This window comes from Diadema antillarum, unplaced genomic scaffold (genome assembly GCF_040938485.1).
Source record: "Diadema antillarum isolate AM-2024a unplaced genomic scaffold, OU_Dant_1.0 scf00000066, whole genome shotgun sequence".
In the NCBI taxonomy this organism is placed as follows: Eukaryota; Metazoa; Echinodermata; class Echinoidea; order Diadematoida; family Diadematidae; genus Diadema; species Diadema antillarum.
The window spans coordinates 3,580,775-3,603,945 of record NW_027270955.1 but is presented as its reverse complement, the minus strand read 5'-3'; the positions used below and the strand labels follow the sequence as shown (position 1 = coordinate 3,603,945).

General features: G+C 39.9%; 1 long non-coding RNA gene across 1 annotated transcript; it reads left to right on the top strand.

Moving 5' to 3' along the window:
- The first annotated feature begins 5,587 nt into the window (after window positions 1-5,587).
- LOC139716554 (uncharacterized) lies at window positions 5,588-20,398 on the top strand. Its single transcript, XR_011709907.1, has 3 exons — window positions 5,588-5,814; window positions 12,227-12,397; window positions 20,327-20,398. It is a non-coding gene; the product is annotated as an uncharacterized lncRNA (long non-coding RNA).
- Window positions 20,399-23,171: the final 2,773 nt, after the last annotated feature.

The window sequence follows — 23,171 nt, the reverse complement described above, 5'->3', positions numbered from 1 at the left end:
TCAATGATCTGGGGCCAATGTGCAAAATCTCTTTTAAATCGTGTGTTCACACTTCAGAAAAGGTCATTACGTGCAATAACAAATTCTCACCCTTTAACACCTTCCCAACCTCTGTTTAAAAAGCTCCTGCTTCTTATATTTGATAGGGTGTAAATTACAAACAGCGTCATTTGTGTATAATTATGTATACTCATAAGTTATTACCCTCTGTCTTTGATGATGTGTTCAAATAAACGAGAGATATTCATTTATATAACGCTAGACAAACTGCTAAGTAACCTATATTTACCTCTTCTCATATATAATTATGTTACATCGCAAAGATCTGTTAAATATCAAGGAGTACATGTTTGGAATTCTGGGCCTGATGAAATGAAGTTATGTCCTTCCCTTGCCTCTTTTAAACATAGATATAAAATATATTTGTTGAATAATTATAATTGAAGTTTCTGCAGAAATTTAATCTTAAAACGTTCATATGATGTCTGCAATGTGTATTTTTTAAACATATTTTTCACTCGTATAGTTTGATTGTTTTTACTTTTTTTTAAAATCGTCTTTCTTTCCCTCCTTTCAAGCGTATCTTATAATGTACATAAAATCTCAAGTGGGAGTCCAGCCGTAAAGGCCAATGGCCTCTGCTGGCTCCTCCATTTTCTCTCTTAGAATTTCCTTTTTCTTTTTCTAAATCTTTTTTTTTCTCTCCATTGTGCTTGTTTTTCTTGTACATGTATACTGTTACCGAATGTAATGTTATTATCTTCAACTTGTTCTTTGTCACATGTATTTTAATGAGAATTTGGAAATAAATGAAAAAAAAAATGACTCCCATAGGGTGGACCAATGGAATTAAGGACCTATCAGTAAGTTGGTTCAATCAGTGTCAGTGTTTTTCCCTCCTGTTTTTCTTTTAAGAATGAGGAAGGGAAAGGAAGGAAATGATGACACGCTACCATCTCCGACGTCATCATCATAATCATGTTCATCCGTTCATGTTGTTGTGTTCTTTTTCTTGTTCTTCTTTCCTCTTCTGGGCCAGTCATATAATTATTGCTTAAAAAAGAGAACTATAATGCAGCTCATCGCTGTGATACTGGCAAAGCTGGGAAGACGATGAAGACTGAGAGCACTACCGCCTGTGTCTTTGTTAGAAAAACGTCGGTACACTGCAAAAAGTCCGGTGTTATTATTATGAAACATCGAGCTGGTGTTAAATTTTCGGTGCTCATTAATTTTGTGGTGTCAGATCCACACCTCCGGGTGTCACTTCAAAATATAAAATTGTTTTTTGAATCGTTTCTTAGTTACTGTTTTTCTTGTTGATTTTGAACTTCAACAAGACGATCAAGAATTTTCCGATAAAGCACTTGATTTTTGAAAAAAGAGAAAGGTGTGAACACATTTACACTACAATAACACCAGTTGGTGTGGTCTCCTATTGAAGCTGGGAGGGTACCATTGATATTAACACCAGCAATATCAAATCAACACCATGCGGTGTCATCGTTGAATTAACACCAGCACAGTGTCAAAAGTATCACCATGCAGCCCTCACAGTATCAAATTAACACCATGAAGTGCCAGGTGAGCACTTTTCAACACCATCACAACACACTTTCTACACCTGTGGGTTGGTCCTCTATTGATACTTGATCGGTGTTAGATTTAACACCCATGGTGTTAAATCTAACACCGATGTTTTTGCAGTGTAGGCCTCATGATACCCTTGCCAGTGGCTTTGTGAGAGCATGGAAAATTGATAAATTTTGAAGAGTTTTATCGCAAAACGAGGAAACTTCATTCTTGTTAAGTTGAGATATTTGTGATTAAAGCTGCTGAAAAAAAGAAAATGATATTAAATACAGGATATTTTTAATCATAACTATACTCTTCTCGAATATTCCTTGTTATGTCACAGGTGAGGTATATTAATAATTTGAATGGTTTAATTTTGCTATATTTGATGGACTTACTTTTAAATGTTTTAATGGCGCTTTAGCTCATTTTGCAATAAAACTCTTCATTTGATAAACTATAGCCCCAATTATGACTGCAGATGAACCTATCTATTATAGCTGCACTCTAGAATCTTGTCATTATAATAATTATACGTTATCGCCACCATTCTGTGGTTTGTGTGTGTGTGTGTGTGTGTGTGTGTGTTTTGGAAGGCTCTTCCATCAGTTTCTATATTTTGAACTGAGATTTTTCTCCATCTCGACTTTTTGTACCAATCGTTTAACAGTACTAGACCTATTTTCAAGGTCATTTTCTAGGTATTACGGCCCCATCGCTTTCTATATAATCTGACTTAAATTTTCGTGTGCAATAATAAGCCTTAATTGGACTAGCTCATCTAATCTTCTGATATTTGAAGTTAATATGGACTATTCCCGCAGCATTACAATAATTATTCTGACAAGATTCAAGGATATTTCCTTATTATCCATTGGCCTATGTTTGGCTATACACTCAGCATTAATCAGGGCCCAATCTTTTTCGAGGAACACTATCATAATTATAAGCGTCATTTTCAGGGTCTTCCCACTAACACCCAACCATATCGCTTTATCTATTATAATTTGCGTGTGTGTATTTTGTATGTGTCGATTTGTTTTCTCCCATATCTATATAGTAAATGCACAATGTAATCTCTTTAGCCCCACCCTCTCTTGACGTACCTTGTTGTCTGTTTCTGCTTCTGTTCAGAAGGCATACTTGAAAGAAATCGATGCCTTCTGAACAGAAGCAGAAACAATAGCGTGTTCAGCAACCTGGTTTCTACAGGCAGTTTCCCGACATGAGCGTCACCAATTGGGTGCGTTGGTGCGAACGCACCCCCTTCAAGACCCCCCCCCCCCAAAAAAAAGTTTTACTTATCATGTATACGAAACATGCACGCACATTTTAAAACTCCAAGGCATGGTCAGTCGGAGGTGGGACACCCGCCATTCAGCAGATCCTCCCCCGCTCGCTCATACGGGCTCGGGAACCTCACTTCGCTCTCTCGCTGATGAGCGCGGGTATAAAGAACCTCTTTTGCCTATCTGCTGAAGAAACCCGGAAGTGGAATAAAAAAGTTGCGCTGAAGGCTTTCTTTTTTTTTTATGTTGTTAGCTGATGAAACCCAGAAGTGGAACCAGAAATATAAACGCACCCCCGGCCCCTTCCTTGAAAAAAAAAAAAAAAAGCTGGTGACGCCCCTGATTTGATCCATGCACATTATACAGTAGGCTATACATTCTGCAAACACTGGGGGTGGGGGGGGGGGGGACTCCCCATCACAAGCTTTTTGATTAAAAAAAACAACAACATTAACAACTTGGAAAAAATCGCCCCCCCCAAAAAAAAAAAAAAAAAAAAAAAGATTCTCGAGGGTTCCGCCACAGGATTCTTTCCTTCGACGGGGTAGGGTAAGGGAGGAGGAGCGAGGAACCCACAAGGCACAAGCGCAGCCCGCCCCCCCCACCCCCCTCTCGCTTCCTCGGACAGCCCCTCTCTGCCCCCTCCCCCGCCTCTGCGCCCCCATCTCACCTGAGATGCATGTACCCATGGCATCCAGGTGCTCACAGCTACACTGTGTCTGTGCTATTAAGGCCCTATCTTATTGTGCCCACGTTTCTTCCCAATTTGCTTTTCAGTATATACATGATAATTAAAACACAGAAAATAGGGCCCTACCTCTTAATTCGCAGTTTTTGTAATAGCCCCCAATATTGTTTCTCTGTTTGTACTTAACACCTTCTAATTGTTCAGCATAATTGTGTGTGGTTGCTTTACACATAAAAAAAAAGACCAGTCGTCAGTTTCAATCATGAATCGTGAAAACGAGGCGCTATAAGATAGTTAACTCAAGTTCACATTTTTAAAAATAGGAGTGAACAGTGAAATAACAGTGTGTTTACTATCGGCAAATCTCGCGCGCTATTATACGAAAGGATGCTCGAAGTGAGCTAGTCTATCTATGGTTCAGGAGCCTGTTTCATAAAGATTGAGCGTAAGTTGCGATCAATCGCAAATCGCGTTTCATAAACAACTTTGCTATTGATCGCAAGTTACTATCAATCTACTGAAAGTTACGCATGAGTTTTCTTGAAATCAGGCGTGAGTCTCTTTATGAAACAAGGCTTACACTCACAATTGCACGCAGCTCCATTGCACCTATCTAGTTTTATGCTCAAGAAATCCGAGGGTAAGATCAATCACAACTCTTTACGAAACAGGTCCCTGAACCCTTTTTATACAATATACTAGATGTTACCAAAAAACAAAAAACAAAACAAAACATTTCCCACTTTTGATGCTTAATACAGGGCTCCACACTAACTTTTATTTTTGGTGGCCCAAAGACAAATATCCGACCTTTTTTGGTGGCCCGATCAGGCCGATAAATTCTTCATTTCTAAAATTTTGGTGGCCCGACGTGCGTTTTGGGTGGCCCCGTGCCACCGTTAGTGTCGAGCCCTGCTTAATAGCTCAAAAATCATATCAGATAAAACTGTCATTGATATGAGTAATTTATAACTGAATAGTGTACAACTTAGTTGGAGGCGATTTGAATATGAAAACCTATATGAGTTTCATGAAATACTGCATGATTAATTTCAAAGTTAGGTTCCAGATTTTGGTCAAATTTTAACCCTCTGTACAACTGAAACCTGAACTTTAGACAGGAACCAATGATGATGTGAGTGTGTACTTACAATGACCCTGAACAGTGGACATGGATACCACCCGTGTCCTGTTCAGAGCTCTGCTCCAAGGCACATGAATGCTCTACTAATTAATTATTCATGATGGATTACCCTGCATGGGCACTGCTATAAAGTCTGAATTCCTAGCAAAGGGTGAAATGCATGCACATTAAAAAAGTAAGCACAAGTTTCCATGTGTTTGCATACACCACATTTCAGAATGAATAAAGACTAGTTATGCTAGTGGAATTCCTCATTAATAAATAATGGAGCATTCAAATCCTGGTCATTGTCCAGGACCATTGTCTGGGTGTCAACTACACACTCCCATACACATCTATTGACTTAGCTGTGCAAAATTTGTACAAAGGGTTGAAAATAGAGCAAAATCTGAAACCTAACTGAAAAATTTATGTTTAATTCAATGAAACTGAATAATGCTGTCATTTTAGAATTGCCACCAACAAAATTGTACACTATTCAGCTATTGCTCATATCAATGTCAGTCTTATCTGATAAACAGTTTTTGAAATATTAAGGATCAAAAGTGGGAAATGTTTTTTGTAACACCGTCCTAGTACATGACGTACTAGTATTCTTTTTTTCGCCGACTATACGCGTCAAGCCGAGTGATGGCGCGATCCCGTGAACTGCAGCTGCGAGAGATGCAGAGATGAGCTTGCTGTGGCGAGATTACGAGAGCGAGCTAAATGAGGTGCGGTGGCACGCTCATAAGCTGGCCCGGCGGCGCTGCATTAGCTGAATGGCTGAAACCAACGTGATAACGATGTAGCACTATAGCTTATGCATCACATGCACTGTGTGTGTGCTGCCTGTCCATTAATTGCAGATATAACAACAAAGCGTCCCAGCGAGCCCTCGAACATTCAACTCTCGCCTCGAATTGATTCAGAAGCATCTTTTCATTACACACCGGAGTAATATAATCGAGTATTTCGGGGGTAGAGGGGATATTCTACTTGTTCGTTTTCTAGTACGAGAAAGCTTGTAGAAATTAGAGTTTGTGAAGGTGTGAAAAGCCAGCGCAAGACCCTTCTCTCCTGATGTGGAAACGTTCGACGGTCGGTGGCGACTGAATTCGAGCTCGCGAAAGAAATTGGTGAGACAGTGTGCATGTGCTATATATTCAAGATCTAACGTTAGTATGATTAAATTAACGTTAATATTAACACCCGAGCCAACTGCCATGTGACAGACAGTAAGTTTCAACCTTTAGCCTGGTCTTGGTGGAACCGTATATTACTGCCAATCTGTCTATGTTGTGACGGTTATGTTCAAATGTAACTTTTTGGCAGTTTTGCTATCATGAACGTGCATGATTTAAGGAGGAAAAACAACATCCGGTGCTAGTGTACTTCACACCTGTTTGTCAATTGACCTCCAAACATGCACAAACTCACCCTTTCCTCGTTACTCAGTAAACTAAAATACTTGCATCTGACGTCTCCAAAGTCGAATAGATCTAATGTTCATGTAGTTTCAACACTTGTAGTATTTATACAACTTTTCCAGTAGATCTGTCGGAAAATGGTTTGAAAATTTTGATCTCTAGCTAGTCTAATATTATATACACAAGCACAGTACAAATACATAGTACGTTCAGCGCACTAGTGTGGCGACACAGCTGCTTTTTCTGTGGTGTCATTGAAAAGCTGAAATTTGTTTTTCTCTTTTCCTGGCCTGGGCCAAGTCTTGCGTTTATAGCGGTTGTAGCTTCAAAGCGGCTAAGTGCGTGCACAAGTGTGCAGCCACTCCTATCTTTTTCTATCTTTTCTATCTTTTCTTCTTTTATTTTCAAGTAGAATCGATACCTTAATTTGCCTTTCCTTCCTATCAATCATTGTTTGTTTTATAGTTTTTCTCTTGTCTAACTTTCTCAATTTCCTATTTAACTACTTTTTGTCTGATTGTTTTTTGTTTCCTTCATGGGTTTTTCCCATACATACAAGTACATTATCTGTTCAAGGGACTTTCCTTTCCATCATCTCCAATAATCTCTTTCTTGTGTCTTTCTAAGGAATCTTTTTCTTCATTTCCTTTTCAACCTGTATGATTCTTTCTTTCCTTTCTAATCATTCCTTTTATCCAGCTTTGATTCATCTCTCATTCTATATGATATTCTACCCAGTGCTTTTCTGTTTTCGATATATTTTTCTTTACTTTCCTCTTTTCTTTTCAAACATATCCATCTCTCCCTTGCTTTTTTTTCTTCTTTCCTTTCTCCCATTATCTTTTAGTGAACTCTCTATTTTGTAAACCTTTTGTTTCATTTTTGCCAGGTTTTCTTTCATTTCCTTTTCTGCCTTTTCCTAGCCTATTACTGTAAAGGTGGAAATTTTCGCGGTGTCGAAAATTTTCGCACATTTCGCGCAACCAAGAAATAGCGCGAAAATAAAAGCACGCGAATATTTTTACTTGCCATATGTTCCTGTGCGTGATGTCTTGATTCCGCGGAATTAAAAACATGCAAAACTCTTCTTGAATTGTACCCGTCCAAGCGCGAAAAATTAGTCGCGCGAAAATATCCACTTTTACAGTATATTCTTTCACCTTTGCCTTTTGTATTAAACACATTTTTCAGAATTTTCTTTCATGCACACACACACACAACCTCACACATATACGCAGGCACGTGCACACACACACACATGCACACATGCACACAACATGAACAACCCCATTAATCGCTACCATGATTTGGTACAAGCTGAGAGAAAGGCAGAAAAAGTATCTTTTTAAGGATACCATGTAGAACTTGCTCTTATTGCTGTGAGATAGCTACATTCAGATCAATTGCGGCACTCGCTGTCATGAACATGTTTTTTGTACACCGTGCCATGCTGCGCCGCGCTGTCTGCTCCTGCGCAGCGCTGTCTGCTCCTGCGCAATACAGCTATCGCAGAGCAAACTAGCTGCGATCGACATATCCTGACAAGTGTAAAAGTGTCAAAACGGTGAAAATTCCTTTTCTCCTGGACTTGAATCTCACTCAGATGCTAATATTCGAGGCTGTTGGATATATTTAGAGCGAGTTTGTGCATGTTTGGGAGTCATTTGACAAACAGGCTGTGCGAAAATACACTAGCGCCCAACATCTGATCATTAAACGTTAAACCACGAGCACATTTACTCAAAAAAGCTGAGCCAAAATGCAAAAATAGGACGGACATCGATGTTCCACGGTATACAGTCTGGCTTCATGTAATCCCTCCCCTTAGCCTTCTTAGGCTAATATTATGTTTGGCTTGGAGAGCTGTCCCGTGTCAGTGTAAAAAGACAAATGGGTAGATTCTAAATTTCATAAAAACTCCACCAAACAGATTTATTGAAAATGTTTAATATGGTACTAGGATGTTTTGCGATACAACTATAACTGGCTTACACATTCATCAAATGTGATATCTCTATTACATTTCACTGCTCCCTATGATAAACAGTACAGGTCTTTAATAAGCTACACATTGTTTTTGAGGTAGAAAGTATTTGAGTATCTTTTACAGTTGTACATGTGTACAGTATGTATGCACTGTATGCACAGTGGAGCAGACCAGTCAATCAGTACAAAAATACAAAATGTACACCAGATGGTGGACTGTACTCTAACCTAGTGTATAAGAAAAGATGGGACATGCTGGTAGGTACTGTACTGTACATGTATTGAAATGGCAAAGAAGTGATGATGTAACCATACTGAATACTGATTACTGATACCCCTTTCAGGTAATCGTGGATGCGGATAATAGGAGCAATAAGTCGTAAAATTTTGATTACATGAACGGGAGAGGAGTAAAAAAGTGCGCATTATTTTGATGCTGCTATTATGAGCATTATTGCAGCATGAGGAGTTGATCGAGAATACATGAACGTGTTTTATGACTTATGCGCACTAACATTCCACAGTTCGGTCAAAGGTCACTTGATTTCCCGCACAACCGCTGATTGCTGAGCTTGAGCGAGAGCTGTGCATACACGTGAGTATATATCACCGGAAACATTACGTCATTAGAGAGGCGTGCGCAGTAACCATGACAAATAACTCCTGTCTTTCGCACCGTTATATGAACGGGCGCTCGTAAAAGTAGTGCGCACTTCATGGGATATATGAACGCAATTTTGATTACTTCATCCGCATTATTTGGATGTGGATAATTGAACTGCGATTACCTGAAAGGGGTATTAGTAGTACAATGTACAATGTATGCAGTATTGCAGAGTCTAAAGTCAGCAAGACTTTGTGTACCTTTCAGTGAAAGTGAAAAAAAGAAAGAAAGATTAATTCAAAATGGATTGTAACTTTTACTTTCAGTTTGGGCCATAATTCTTCTTTTTCAGGGCACTACAATTCTTGATTTACAGATTTTAGTGGCCGGAACAGGCCACCAGACAAGTGTGAGCCTTGGTATCTTTCTGACCAACATATTTTCATCCCCACCCTACCTGCTGATAAACAAGATAGCGCATTTCTGCTTCAAGGACAAGTCCACCTTCATATACATAAGGATTGAGAGAATGCAGCAATATTAGTAGAACACATCAGTGAATGTTTGAGGAAAATTGGACAATCCGTTCAAAAGTTACGAATATTTTAAGTATCTGCGCAGTCACTGCTGGAAGAGAAGACTACTACAGTGTGTGATGTCACATGCGTACAACTATATAAGGAAAACAAAAAGAGAATTTCACAAAACTTTACTTTTTGAATAAAGTGCACATTTCTTCGACTTGCTACTGACGTATGTTGAGGGTGATATTATTCCCCCTGCCCTCTGAAAGAGAGAAGTCGAGTGTTCTTTTGTTATGCAAGAAAACTGGAAATATGTTGAATTTTCTTTATTCTTTCTTTATATTGTTGTACTCACGTGACATCACAAGCTATAGTAGTCTATTCATCCAGCCGTGACTGAGCAGAAACTTTAAAAATTCATAACTTTTTAACGGATTGTCCGATTTTGCTCAAACTCTCACTGATGTGTTCTACTAATATTGCTGCATTCACTCAACCCACGTGTCTATGAAGGTGAACTTGTCCTTTAACTCTCATTCCATCGTTTAGCCAGTCTCTAGACTTCCGTTCCCATCTGACAACCATCCAAAGTCAAAACAGCTAACAAAACCCAGACGCATAATCAAAACATCTGTCACTCACTGACTGAAACTGTGTAAACCGACCAAGATTCCACTTTGAAAGAACACCCATTCTCCCAACTGCCACCAAATATAATGCTGTTCAAGTGTCTTTACTCCCTATACTATAGCAGGAGGTAGTATACCGCACCTGCTATACGTAATAACAAGAAAGCATTACAGTCAGTCCGCAGCGTGTGCGATAATGAGGCACGAATGACAATTTTATTCAGAATCACGTTTACGCAGTTTGTGCCCTTGAGACTGACGAGATTTCGCGATACTTTGCGAGAGTTTTTGCAGAGGTCGCAACAACAGCTTTGATAGCTTTCGCAGTGCATTGTTTGACCCAGGATGGTTAGGTAACATTGTTGTAAGTTATAGAGCTGATTATGCTCATTAATTTGATACCTAATTTCCCTATTTTTGATGTCAATATAGTAGTCCATTTTAGCATCAAAGTAAACGATTATTTTGCCAATGTTCAAGAAGCTTTTAGATCATAGTTTGATGTTTTGCTAGTTCCTGACTGGTATTGAAAATAGATCTCCGTAATTTCTTCGATTTCACAATCGTGAAACTTGAGCGAGTATGATCAATTAAAAAACGAAGAGGGGCACCATTTTTAAGGTTGTGAATTTTCCTGTTGAAAACAAGGCAAATTATGTTTTCTAAGACCCCGTTTACAGTGCGGGGCCGGGCTCGGCCGCGGCTCGGCCGTGGCCGAGCCTGGCCTCAATTGCGCGGCCTCGCCTCGCAATTTTGTCCGTTTACACTGCTGGGCTCGGCCGCGCTTTTAATTCAAACCGTTCAATATTTTGTCGTAGTGGCGCTCTGCTTGTAAACAAACGCAATTTGGTATTGTCTGGTTTTCAGACCCGTTACCAACTGAATTCTGTGGCGACGAAGTCGCCGTTCGGGCAAAGGCCTTTGCCGAAGGGAAAAAATCCTTTGCGGGACAAAACCACCTTAAACTATCCTAGTTTTCGACGTTTAGAGGGTTGATATCCTGAATAGCGGAATGGTACAGGCAGAGGGTTTGGAAGCCAGACTAAAATTGGCCGCGCATTTGGCCCAGTTTGCGTTTACACCGAGAAAAGGCCGGGCTCGGCCGCGGCTCGGCCGCGGCCGAGACCACCTCCAGAGCGTGGCCAGATGCGAGGCCAATTTTGGCATCGCATTTGGCCTTTTGCGCGTTTACACTGAAATGAAGGTGGGCTCGGCCGCGGCTCGGCCGCGGCCGAGCCTCGCACTGTAAACGGGGTCTTACTGGAAGTGGGGTAGTGAATGAACACGCGTGGAATGTGTTGTTGATACCCAGACAATGGTCGTGGACAATGGCCAGGATTGGAATGTTTCATGAGGAATTCCACTATCGCAGCTAGTCTTTGTTCATTCTGAAATGTGGTGTGTGCAAGCACTTGGAAACATATGCTTACTTCTTTCATGTGCATGCATTTCACCCTGTGTCAAGAATTCAGACTAGCAGCGCTCGGGGCAATCCACATGAATAATTGATTAAGCATTCATGTGCCTTGCAGCAGAGCTCGGGACAGGTGGCAGCCAGGTCCATTGTTCAGGGTCATTGTAAGTGCACACTCACTATACACATCATTGGTTCCTGTGTAAAGTTCAAGTTTTGTATAGAGAGTGAAAATTCGATCACAATCTGGAACCTAACATTTAAAACTCACAACATTGAGTCAGCAGCCAATGCATAATACGCAATGCGACACGCCGCGTCTTGCGACAGATTTCGACCAATCACAGACCCGGAATTCCGGTGCGAATGCGAGGATAATCTTTTTAAACTCGACGCTAGACATGTCTCTGAATTTTGCTAGTTCCTGACCCGTATTGAAATGAAGATGGGAAAACGTGCCCTTATTGTGATACTATATACTTTAGCGGACATAGTCTTCACCATATTTTAGAGGGGCATGAAAGATTTCAGATTAGTTTTTAGGCGTCAAACGTGAAGGAATATTTTTGAATACAATACCGAACTTCGATAGGGATTTTGATATTCTATATTCTTCTTTTCCGTTTATTTTTATCATGAGCATATTTGCTTATGTTTTCTCTTTCAGTCGATACTAAAAGTGTCGAAAACTGACGAGAAATACTCGTTCTACACGGATTTATTCATGACCATGTATCTGCTCATTACGTATGCAAGCAACGCTCAGCCGTGCATACGACTTGAATAAATACGTGCGTTTTCGCTCGTGCTGCGGACTGACTGATTATCACAACTTTATCATAATGGACAGTTAGTTTGGGACACCTGTGGAAATTGGAAGTACACTACAGTTCTGCCATGCTGTACAATGTCAACATATATTTCGACATCATTAAAAGTGGTCTAGTTCTCTCTTCCACTCCAGTGACAACCCACTAGATCCAAGGTATGCGGCAAGCGCAGCTCTGAAGCCGACTACGATGACTGCATGGTGTCGGGATGGAAGACTCGTCGACGTCAGACTGCGCCAGTCCTGATGTCCGTCCGGTGATTTGCGAGAGCCTGCTGGACCTCTCCGACTGGGTAGATCTGCTAGGTGAGTCCAATGATTTTGCCACAGTCATCTGATGAAACTGTTCGAGATACAAATGTAAGGCTACTAATGGGCTACAAAACCCTCTGAACCCTGGTACACTTTACAATCCATCAGCGTGAAGATGGAAGCGTGTCACGTCAAGATATTACATTCGAGGTAATACCAGGTAGTACAGTACTCTGACCAGCTTGGGCAAGTTTTATGTCCATACCCAAATGTTACATTATGTTTTTATACATGCATGTTACAATATGTTTACTAGTTCTCTGTAGATCTTAGCTGCAGTAGATTATGTAAAGCTCAGGCTGTGGAGTAATCTTGGGTGACCCTTACATTTTAGAGTATGATTTTTTTTTTTGGGGGGGGGGGTATTTTGTCTTTTTTTGTTTCTATCAGTAATTTTTGAAAAACTCTTTTTGAACTTTTTGTTTCTTTTTCTTCATGATCATACAAGAGATATATATGTACATTTGTACAGGTGTAGTCAGAACAAATAAAAGTTCATCTAAAAGGAAAGAGTGAAATCCCACAAGCACAATAGTGAAAGTATGATCAAAATCGGATGAAAATTAAGGAAGTTATGAAATTGAAATTTTGAAGTTTTGCTAATTCGGGCAACCAGCAGAAATTTTCTTGAATGGTCAATATAAAATAGTATACAATGTGTGCATGAATGTAGAGTGAATTGATGATGTCACCCCCTAACAATTTGCTGCACTGTACATAAAGTCATGAGATTTCCTCTTTTTTATCAAATGCAATTATGCCCTTGTGTTGAATCCTGATATCTGACTGATAATTATATTAAAGGTACAATGTACAGTTGTAGTCAGCCAGAAATGGCATTTAATGTTTCATGTTTCTAAAGGGTGTACATGCTGTATACATAGAATGTTTTAATTTTGGTCAATTTTTCGTTGATAAAAATGTGAATGGAAAAGTGTAAAGGTGATCTAAAGACATCATCAGCTCACTCATTTGCATTGGCCTACATGTGTATCATCTTATGTCAACTGAATATAGGAACTATTTTGCAGGAATTAGCGATTCGTCACAAGTCAAACTTCCCTGAAGTTTTCTCCAATTTTGATCAAATTTTTACTTTTGTGCTTGTAAGATTTTACTGTTTGGAAATCTGTAGTTTCACGAACTAAGAGCTCATATCGGCTTGGATACACATGTACATTTGTTCTAACAAAACTTGTGAATACATTGTATGTTATTTTGGTTACTTTTCGTGAAGCGAAGGGAGAAGAGTATGTACACTATGTGTATACCAGCTTGTCCATGTAGAGGGTACATGTATACATCGGGAGGAATTGCTAAATTTGTGTAGGAGAATTAAGTTTGAGCACCATAATTTATGTGTGTGATCGTGAGATCTTATGCAGGACCACGAGGCAGCTTCACTTGAGTGTGTCAGCACAATGGAATGTGGTGGTCAAGTGTTCTGAAACGTAACTAGTCTACAGAAACAAAGAATCCATACATTTTAGGAGACTGGAGAGTGTAGTACACTGTACATTGCATGTGTTCTATCTTGGCAGGGAGTTGGACCTCCCTGATCTTAGGATTTGAATTTAGTAAAACAGGTGAGAATTTGGCTAATAGTAAAGGTTTCATTTTGTGATGAGAGTATTGGAATTCACCATTTTTAATGGGAGGGATTGTAGTTAAAACTGCACAGCCATAGGCAGTAAAAAATGTAGGCTTGAAGCAAGAGGGGAGTACAATACATAAAGCCTGGTAGGTATACAATGTGTATTAAACAACATACAATAGGCCTATGTACAGTACCATGATGTGAGAAATAATCTGAGATGGAGTGTGACAGAAACATATGGGGTGAAATTAATACCATTTGCCTCCAAAATGTGTGGGTGATTTCTTAATACCCCAACCAGAAGCAGCTGAATCTGAGATTGAGCCCCAAACACCACCTGAACCTCAGCCAGAGGCACAGGGGGAATCAGGTAAGGAAAGCCCAGGGAGTGGTGTTTGGCAGTCATGTGCTTTAATTCAAGGCCAAAATTACATACAATTGTATCATTTACAATGTACAAAAACGTATTGTATACGACTATTAAACTTACAGTCTGGTGAGAGGAGACTATTTCAGCTGGGCTGCCAGGGTCAAACCATTTTGAGGAGGGTTTGTCCTCCAGAGTAGAGAAAGTTGCTTTGATATCAAAAAGGTGGGAGACATCACTGCAAAAGGGTGGCAGAAATTTGAGTGGAATCAGCAGAATGATAAGAAAGGAATGTTCCTTCAATGTTATGACTTTAATTATCTCACGTGAATCTTATTGAGGATGTTCAACAAAACCATTTTGTTATTTAAAGTACCTGTAGCTTTTTTTCTTTTTATTTAGTGTTCTTTTTGGAGACCTTGCAGGTCATAGTCAGTATAAAAAAATTGTTCAACTTCAGTTGTCAACCCCTCCCCTGAAAGGAAAGGAGGTATTTTTTTATTTTGTACATTGTATTTGTGTATGTGTGTGTGTGTGTGTGTGTGTTTGTGTGTGTCTGTGTGTGTGTGTGTGTGTGTGGGGGGGGGGTACTGATTGGGTCAAGGTTGAATCATGAAACATAACAGATATTCTCTGTGCCTTGTGCCAGCAGTTTACTCCTGCCAGACTGTAGAAAGGTATTGAAATTCACAAAAAACAACCCCCCCCCCAAAAAAAAAACACAAACAAACAAAAAAACAAAAAACAAAAAAAAAAACCCAAAAATTGTTTTGTATGAAACTGCCCCACATCCATTACACTGGAAATGATTTAAAGCAACTGATATCCAACTCCCTCACCTTTGCCCTGTCTGAATCATGATAGAGCATGCACCATTACTACATTTGTAGATCGCCCACTGCCTGGGATTTAACATACATTGTGTACACATAGTGTACAGATTGCAACAGAGCCATTCTCACTCGCAGATATTGCAAAATCAAACTTTCCGAGTTTTTACTGCCCTGTTCACACTTGATCAAACTGCGGAGAAGCCCCAAATTTTACAGTATTTGGTATGTACTGCCTCTGTGCTGAACTCAGTGTTGACTCTTTGCCAGTCCACAGCTTGGTGTTCAGGTTGTACAATGTATGTGTAGGCCTACAGTTTACAACCCTGCAGGAACTTGTGCAGGAGGGTACAGTGTGCACAATGCACAGAATATACATTACGTATATTAGCAAAATTTGTGAGATTTTACACTACACTTGTGGTAGATTTTCAAAGATTTTTGTGTCCACATTTGGAATATTCAGACTACAGATAGCAAGTAACACCAGTGGAAGTTTGACAACTCGTGGTATTTCAGTGAAACCGAGAGTGTGAATGGCCCTTTCTTCCAGAAAAAAAAGAAGAAGATGCAGAATATTTGTATTCTGGACTTGTACAGCACATAGGCCGTACAAGTGTATGTTAACATCATATATATTGCCTGGCATTGCATAGAACCTATGTGTACACGTATAGCATGATTCCATTTGATGCTACTTTGTACAATGTATTATTCACAACCCATTGTGTGTACACTGTACATAATTCATGCTAGCCATGATGTTCCTGTAGAAAATTGAATCATCAACTGTTATCGACAGTATACAAATGACACTCTGGGGGGTGTTTCAGCAACGTTTGTCGGCGCTGACAACTTGAATCACCATAGTAACAGTCAGTGACCAGAGCATCTCAGCCAATCAAAGCCAAGGATTTTGCTGAAATTGGTCAGCTGACAAACGTTGATGAAACACCCCCCAGGTCTGAGTTCATCAGTTGGAATTGTGTGCATATTAAAGGTAACTATGGAATGCTTAACCCACGAGGTGAAGCCGAGTGGGTGTACGCTATAATTCCATAGTTACCTCATGCACACTATTCCGACTGACGCATGAAAAGACATGTGTGTCATCTGTGTTTAATAGAATGGGGACAATTTTTTTTTTGCCAAAAATCTGTACTTCAATCATGTTACCCAATGGCAAATTTACTGGATGCCCTTGTGGCTAGCCATAGACGATCAAAAGCCCGAAAATCATGCATCCAATAATTACTGGATGCATGAAAAAATGTACTGGATGTATGATTTTTCGGCCAATATAGGCATTTCGTACTGGGTGTGCGAACGCTTGCTTATAGTGCCCGAACCTTTGTTACAAGTGTGTGTACACTTGCTACAAGTGCGTGATAACATACCACCGTGAGGCAGTGTGTGGCCAGTAGAAAATCCACACACAGTTCTCGACCAATGAGATCGCAGGATTCTCGCCACCCATTCTATACCTGCATGCTATTGACTAATAATCAATGTTTATATGCATGGGCCCTTCTGTCTTGAATTTTCTTTTTTCTTTATAGACATTTGTATTGCAAGGACCTTAGTCTTTGGAGACCTACTTGTATTACTGTACCACCACAACATGAATGTGGGTGTCCGATATGATGTGTGGTGGGACTCTGTGAGCATATTAATTTTTCCCTGAAGGATATAAAGATGCAATATTGCAAATGATATGATTGACTTTGTGTGGTATGAAACGTACTGTACCGTACAAGTGTATGTGTCCTCACTCTTATCATAGTACCGTCCACACCCCCCCCCCCCCATATGAAATTAATGGTCCACCCAAAAGTTTTACCCCTGAGCAATTTGTGTGTGTGCAATCCTACATTGTACATGTAGCTAGAGTAGAATATTATGTGTATAACTTTGTGCATACACTGTACAGTACACTGTATGTTACCTTTTACCACTGTGGTTTTGGCAGCTGGTACAGTACACTGATGTGAGCATTGTAAATTATTTGCCATCCATCAATGCACCATCACAACTTGATGCCTCAGATGTCCCCACCAGTTTCTGTTTGTATTATTATCAAAAAAAAGTGTATCATTCTGTTTTCCCTTGCAATCTTATGTACACACCTCCAATATATCATCTTCCAGCCATTATCTCAGCAAGTACTACAATGTCCATCTTTGTAATATTATTGTACATGTAGGTAAGGATAGAATTGAGTTGGCTAAAATTTGTCACCTGAAATGACTGCGATGAAAGGTCAAGGGGCACCAAATGGAAGCAAAAAAAAAAGAGAAGAAGATAAAATAAAGATGTACAATGTAATGTAAAGGCCCGATAGCATGGGGATTCATCCAATTCATGTGCTGACCTGAGTGACCATTGTAGTGTATTTGAAAACTACAAATAACTGCACCAGTCATCTGTGACAGCCAGTGGAGAGTCTTTGCCTGTGTGTGTACATTGTAGGCCTACATCACTTTAAATATAGAGTTCAGTGATACACGTAAACTTTAGGCCTACCAAATGTACACCTTATGTACATGATTCGTTATGGGAATTCTTGATTTTTTTTAACATTTCACACGAGGGAGGAAAAAACAACTGTATACATTGTACCATGTACATCATGTAGTTATAATAGAAAGTACAGTACAAATGTATGTAGCCTACAAGTTGTATGTACAGTACATAAACTTCAAAATGATAACTGACTGACCCTGTCCATGTACATTGTAATAAAAAAAATGCATCCTTTGATAAATCTTATTTACACCCCGAGTGTTTGTGATTGCTACTAATTGCCTCTAACATTCTACGAGCTCTCCCATTGTTACTGTGTGTAGGTCCTACATAGGCCTACATGTACGACTTGTAGGCCTTATCAGGGAATAATTATTACAGTACTCAACGCATTCTACAGTTCCTCGCGGGAATGCTCACCTCTTTTATAGTCTCTGTTGTGATTATCATACATTATGTGTAAAATCCTTCCTTGCACTGTTTAAAGGACAAGTTAACCTTCACAGACATGTGGGTTGAGTGAATGCAGCAATATTAGTAGAACACATCAGTGAGAGTATGAGCAAAATCGGACAATCCGTTCAAAAGTTATGAATTTTTGAAGTTTCTGCTAAGTCGCGGCTGGATGAAAAGACTACTATAGCTTGTGATGTCACATGAGTACAACAATATAAAGAAAGAATAAAGAAAATTCAACATATTTCCATTTTTCTTGCATTATAACTAAAGAACACTCGACTTCTCTCTTTCAGAAGGCAGGGGGAATAATATTACCCTTAACATACGTCAGTAGCAAGTCGAAGAAATGTGCACTTTATTCAAAAAGTAAAGTTTTGTGAAATTCTATTTTTATTTTCCTTATATAGTTGTACGCATGTGACATCATGCACTGTAGTAGTCTTCTCTTCCAGCAGTGACTGCACAGATACTTAAAATATTCGTAACTTTTGAACGGATTGTCCCATTTTCCTCAAACTTTCACTGATGTGTTCTACTAATATTGCTGCATTCTCTCAATCCTTATGTATATGAAGGTGGACTTGTCCTTTAATAACCTCATGTGCATTTATTATAGTGAATATGAATACAAACTGTAGCATGGTCCATTCTATGTTTATAATAACATTTATTATTCAAAAGCTTGTAGACCCAGAACTTGCCCCTGTAGAAAAATCACTCTGATGCTTGTGACCACCCTCTAAATACATACATGTATCACTGTATGGAGGAATCATGTTAAAACAAGCATTTTTGAGCTGCCTGGTTCATATAATTTTCAGCCTTTCCTGTTTTTTTTTTCTTCAAAATGAAATTTATTGCCATACAGGATGGCACACATGCATCTTGTCTACTCCCATGAAAAACAGTGTGTAGGCCTACATATACAATTGTAGGCTTAGACTTGTTTTCTTCAGTGAGTGGTACAAGTTGTAGCTGTCGTTGCGTGAAACCTCCAGGTGCTTTTAATATATTGTCTGAAAATATCCTATAGAATACCAAAGTATGATGTCATAGCCATTCATTGCCATGGAAACTGGTTCTTAGCAACCTCAACTGGCCAGAGTGTGTATGTGCGCACCTGGTTCTAACCTAAGCTACAAATTGTATAACAAAAGATTCTGTACTCTGTTTTCCTTAGGCTGCGTGCGCATAGAAGTATACTATTCGGGTATTCGGGCTCGTTTTTCGAGGGCATGCGAATAGCTTGAATCGAACGATAGGATTTCCTCACACCGGTTCACATAAGAGGGCACTATTCGAAAGTACCGAATACCTGCGAAAAGTATAGCAAAGTGGGAATCGAGCTTGTTCGATTTTCTTGCAGCGTATACCGTCTCTCGTTTATGAAATAATTACAATTTTGGTCTGGATTTGCCCGTTAGCAAAAATAAGCATGTAGACTGACATTCTGATGCAGTTTAGAAATTGTTAATAAGATTTGCTGCGATGTACATGTAGGAGGAAGAAATCCTCACTACATGGGATGGTGAGTTGACGGTGCGGGTGATGGTGTATTCGGTGCTCGAATAGCGAATAGCGAATAGTGAATAGCGAATACCGAATACTTCTATGTGAACGCAGCCTTAGATACCAAGTTTGTCTTGGAAATTTACAGGTAGAATACATGTATACTTACATAATACTCACCTTGCATGGTGCATGCAGTATGTAGAGTAGACTGCTTTATACTGTAGACCATTATTCTGTATTCACAAATATTCAGATTTCATGCATGCTTTATTCACAAATGTTACCTTTAACAACCACAATGCTTGTCGAAGGCTTACCCTACCTAGCGACAACTACAAATCATGTTATATGTGAACTCCTGCCTGTGGAACTTAATGGGAGGGAATACAGTATAGTGAATGAAATGCTTTGTTTCTAGGCTGTCGGAAAAGAAACATGGATGAAAATACAATCTGAAAGTGGGCAACGTGTAATGCAAGAAATCATGGTCTCAAAGCATGTGCAGCATTGTGTGTGATATAATATACATTGTAGCCTAGTGACTTGATTCCCAGGAACAAGACAGGGAAAATATAACAGACAGCAAAAAAATTGTTCTTGTATCTGAATTCTTTCTTTGTTCCCTTTGATTAAAGATGAGCGGAGCCAAGGTAGTAGGGCGGAGGATAAGCCTGGGAGTGGCCATACTCATCAAGGCTGCCAGCTGCAAGGTAGGTAAAAAGCATGGAGCATGTATTGTAGCTCTATGGTAAGCATGACTCTACAGGTGTGTGTGTGTGTGTGTTGGGGGGGGGGGGGGGATGGGGTTGGGAGGGGAGGTGGAACCAGATACCTTTACATGTACTATGGGTAATAAATACTATGCATGTAACGCAATATTTGCATTTGTTGATGTTGGAATGTAGTAGGGATACTGTTACAATGTTCAGAAAGGGATGCTCTTGTATGTGATGGTACACGTACAATAATGTAGGGCCTATGTGTGGACTAGGGAAATGTAATAATTACCTGGTACTCCTTACTAGTTGCAAAGGGGAAATGCTGGTGGTATTGTGTGTGTGTGTGTGTGTGTGTGTGTGTGTGTGTGTGTGTGTATGTATGTATGTGTATGTAGAGATTATGCTTCCTATTTTGCTTTATGACTCAATTCTGTTCCTGGAACAACCATGGAGCTGCATCACATGGAACCTGTACAACATAGCTCCATGGAACAACAACCCCAGGTTCTATTCTTCCAGTATACCAAACATTCCTGTGGTATCATTCCTACACGTAGCAGTCCATTACCATGCTCTGGTTCATTCCTATGGGATGGAGTGCTTGATGACTGATGGTGGAGTGGAGGTCAGGACCTCTCGCCCCTACCTACCCATCTTATGCTCCTAGCCCCACCAACCTCTTTCCCCTTCCTCTCCCACCCCCTTTACTCTCCCCCCCCTCATTCTCTCCTGCATTCTCCTGCTCTCTCCTCCCCCCTCTCATTTGGCCCTGTCTGCATCACTCTCATACCCAAACAGTGAATAGTCGGTACAGTCTAGCCACAAACTAATTCAATCAAATTCCTTGGATAGAAACAAAAATTCTTGGAAACAGTCCCCCTCCTCCCCACTGGCATAGTTGCCAGAACCTACCCTTGAGAATTTTTATTGTACTTTTCTTGTAGTTATTGGACCTACAATGTATTGCATATTAGGCTGATGAGTCACTCTTTTAAAGGACAAGTCCACCTTTATATACATAAGGATTGAGAGAATGCAGCAATATTAGTAGAACACATCAGTGGAAGTTTGAGGAAAATTGGACAATCCGTTCAAAAGTTACGAATAGTTTAAGTATCTGCGCAGTCACTGCTTGAAGAGAAGACTACTACAGTGTATGATGTCATATGCGTACAACTATATAAGGAAAATAAAAAGAGAATTTCACAAAACTTTACTTTTTGAATAAAGTGCACAGTTCTTCAACTTGCTACTGACGTATGTTAAGGGTAATATTATTCCCCCTGCCTTCTGAAAGAGAGAAGTCGAGTGTTCTTTTGTTATGCGAGAAAAATGGAAATATGTTGAATTTTCTTTATTCTTGCTTTATATCGTCGTACTCATGTGACATCACAAGCTATAGTAGTCTTTTCATCCAGCCATGACTGAGCAGAAACTTCAAAAATTCATAACTTTTTAACGGATTGTCCGATTTTGCTCAAACTGTCACTGATGTGTTCTACTAATATTGCTGCATTCACTCAACCCACATGTCTATGAAGGTGAACTTGTCCTTTAATAGTTTTTTTTTTCTTTCCTTTTTACAAATGTACTTGAAAATGAATATAGTGTTCCCACTCTAAACGTATGGAAATGAGAGTTGAGACTCTTGGAGACCCGAAAAGAAATTTTAGAAAATCCTTGACATGTAGGCCTACCTCTTAGCATGGCTGGACAGGAAAATGGAATCACAGGTGTACACTTGAATTGATGGTCAGCTGGAGCATTCAGACATTGGTTAACACGAGTGGAGAAGTACAATCTAAAGGGCTTTTTACACTTGTGTTTCTTAACCCCGGACTTTCTCTGACCCAGGACTATCGTTAGTCCCGTACCAATTTTTTCAGCTTTTTACACTCGCCAATTAGTCCCGTACTATCTCTTGTCCGGGGCTAAGGAGAAAACTGACCTTTTTACACTCGTATTTCTTAGCCCCGGACTTTCCAAACCACATGAATATTCATAATTACGCTGTGTACTGTACACGTACATGCACGCACCAGCAGCACTTGATTACCTCGTTTCTGATTGGTCAGTTAAGGTCGGACTTCGTCTCCGTCGCTTAGCCCAGGATTATTTTTTCGTTCTGTTTACACTCACTTGCTTGGCACCGCAATTGCGGTGCTAACCCCTGCTACAGCAGATAGTACCGTACTATCGGTAGGGCTAGCCCACTTTGGCAAAAACGAGTGTAAACAGAAAGTGGGCTAAGGATAGTCCGGTACCAACGGTGGGGCTAAGGCCCCCCCTTAGCCCCACCGTTGGTCCGGGGCTAAGCAAAAATTTACAAGTGTAAAAAGCCCTTAACAGTGGTGCATGCTTGACCCATGGGGGAGTACATATTTAAGTAGATTCCATGTGGTGTGTGGGGATGAAGGCCCTACCCTACTGAGTTTGATCTTTTTGTGTGTGACAGTTAGTTCTACATGTGCTGACATTGTCCCGGTCAGTGACCAGAGCATGATTATTCATCAGGTGACCAATGTCCACCTATCTGATTGGTTGAGAGTGTCGTCAAGGGGAGGGACATGCACACACTGAAGGCTGGCCTATTTGAGGGTTGCCAGGAGGGGTGAACTGGGGTGAGATACAATACTGTACGTGTAGTCAATAGAAAAGATGTGTGCAGGAAGCTGGAGAAGCTGAGATAAAACCAAGATATAGGCCTAGATAGTTACAATTGAATATCTTCAAGTAGCTCATCAAGTAAAATTTAATTTCC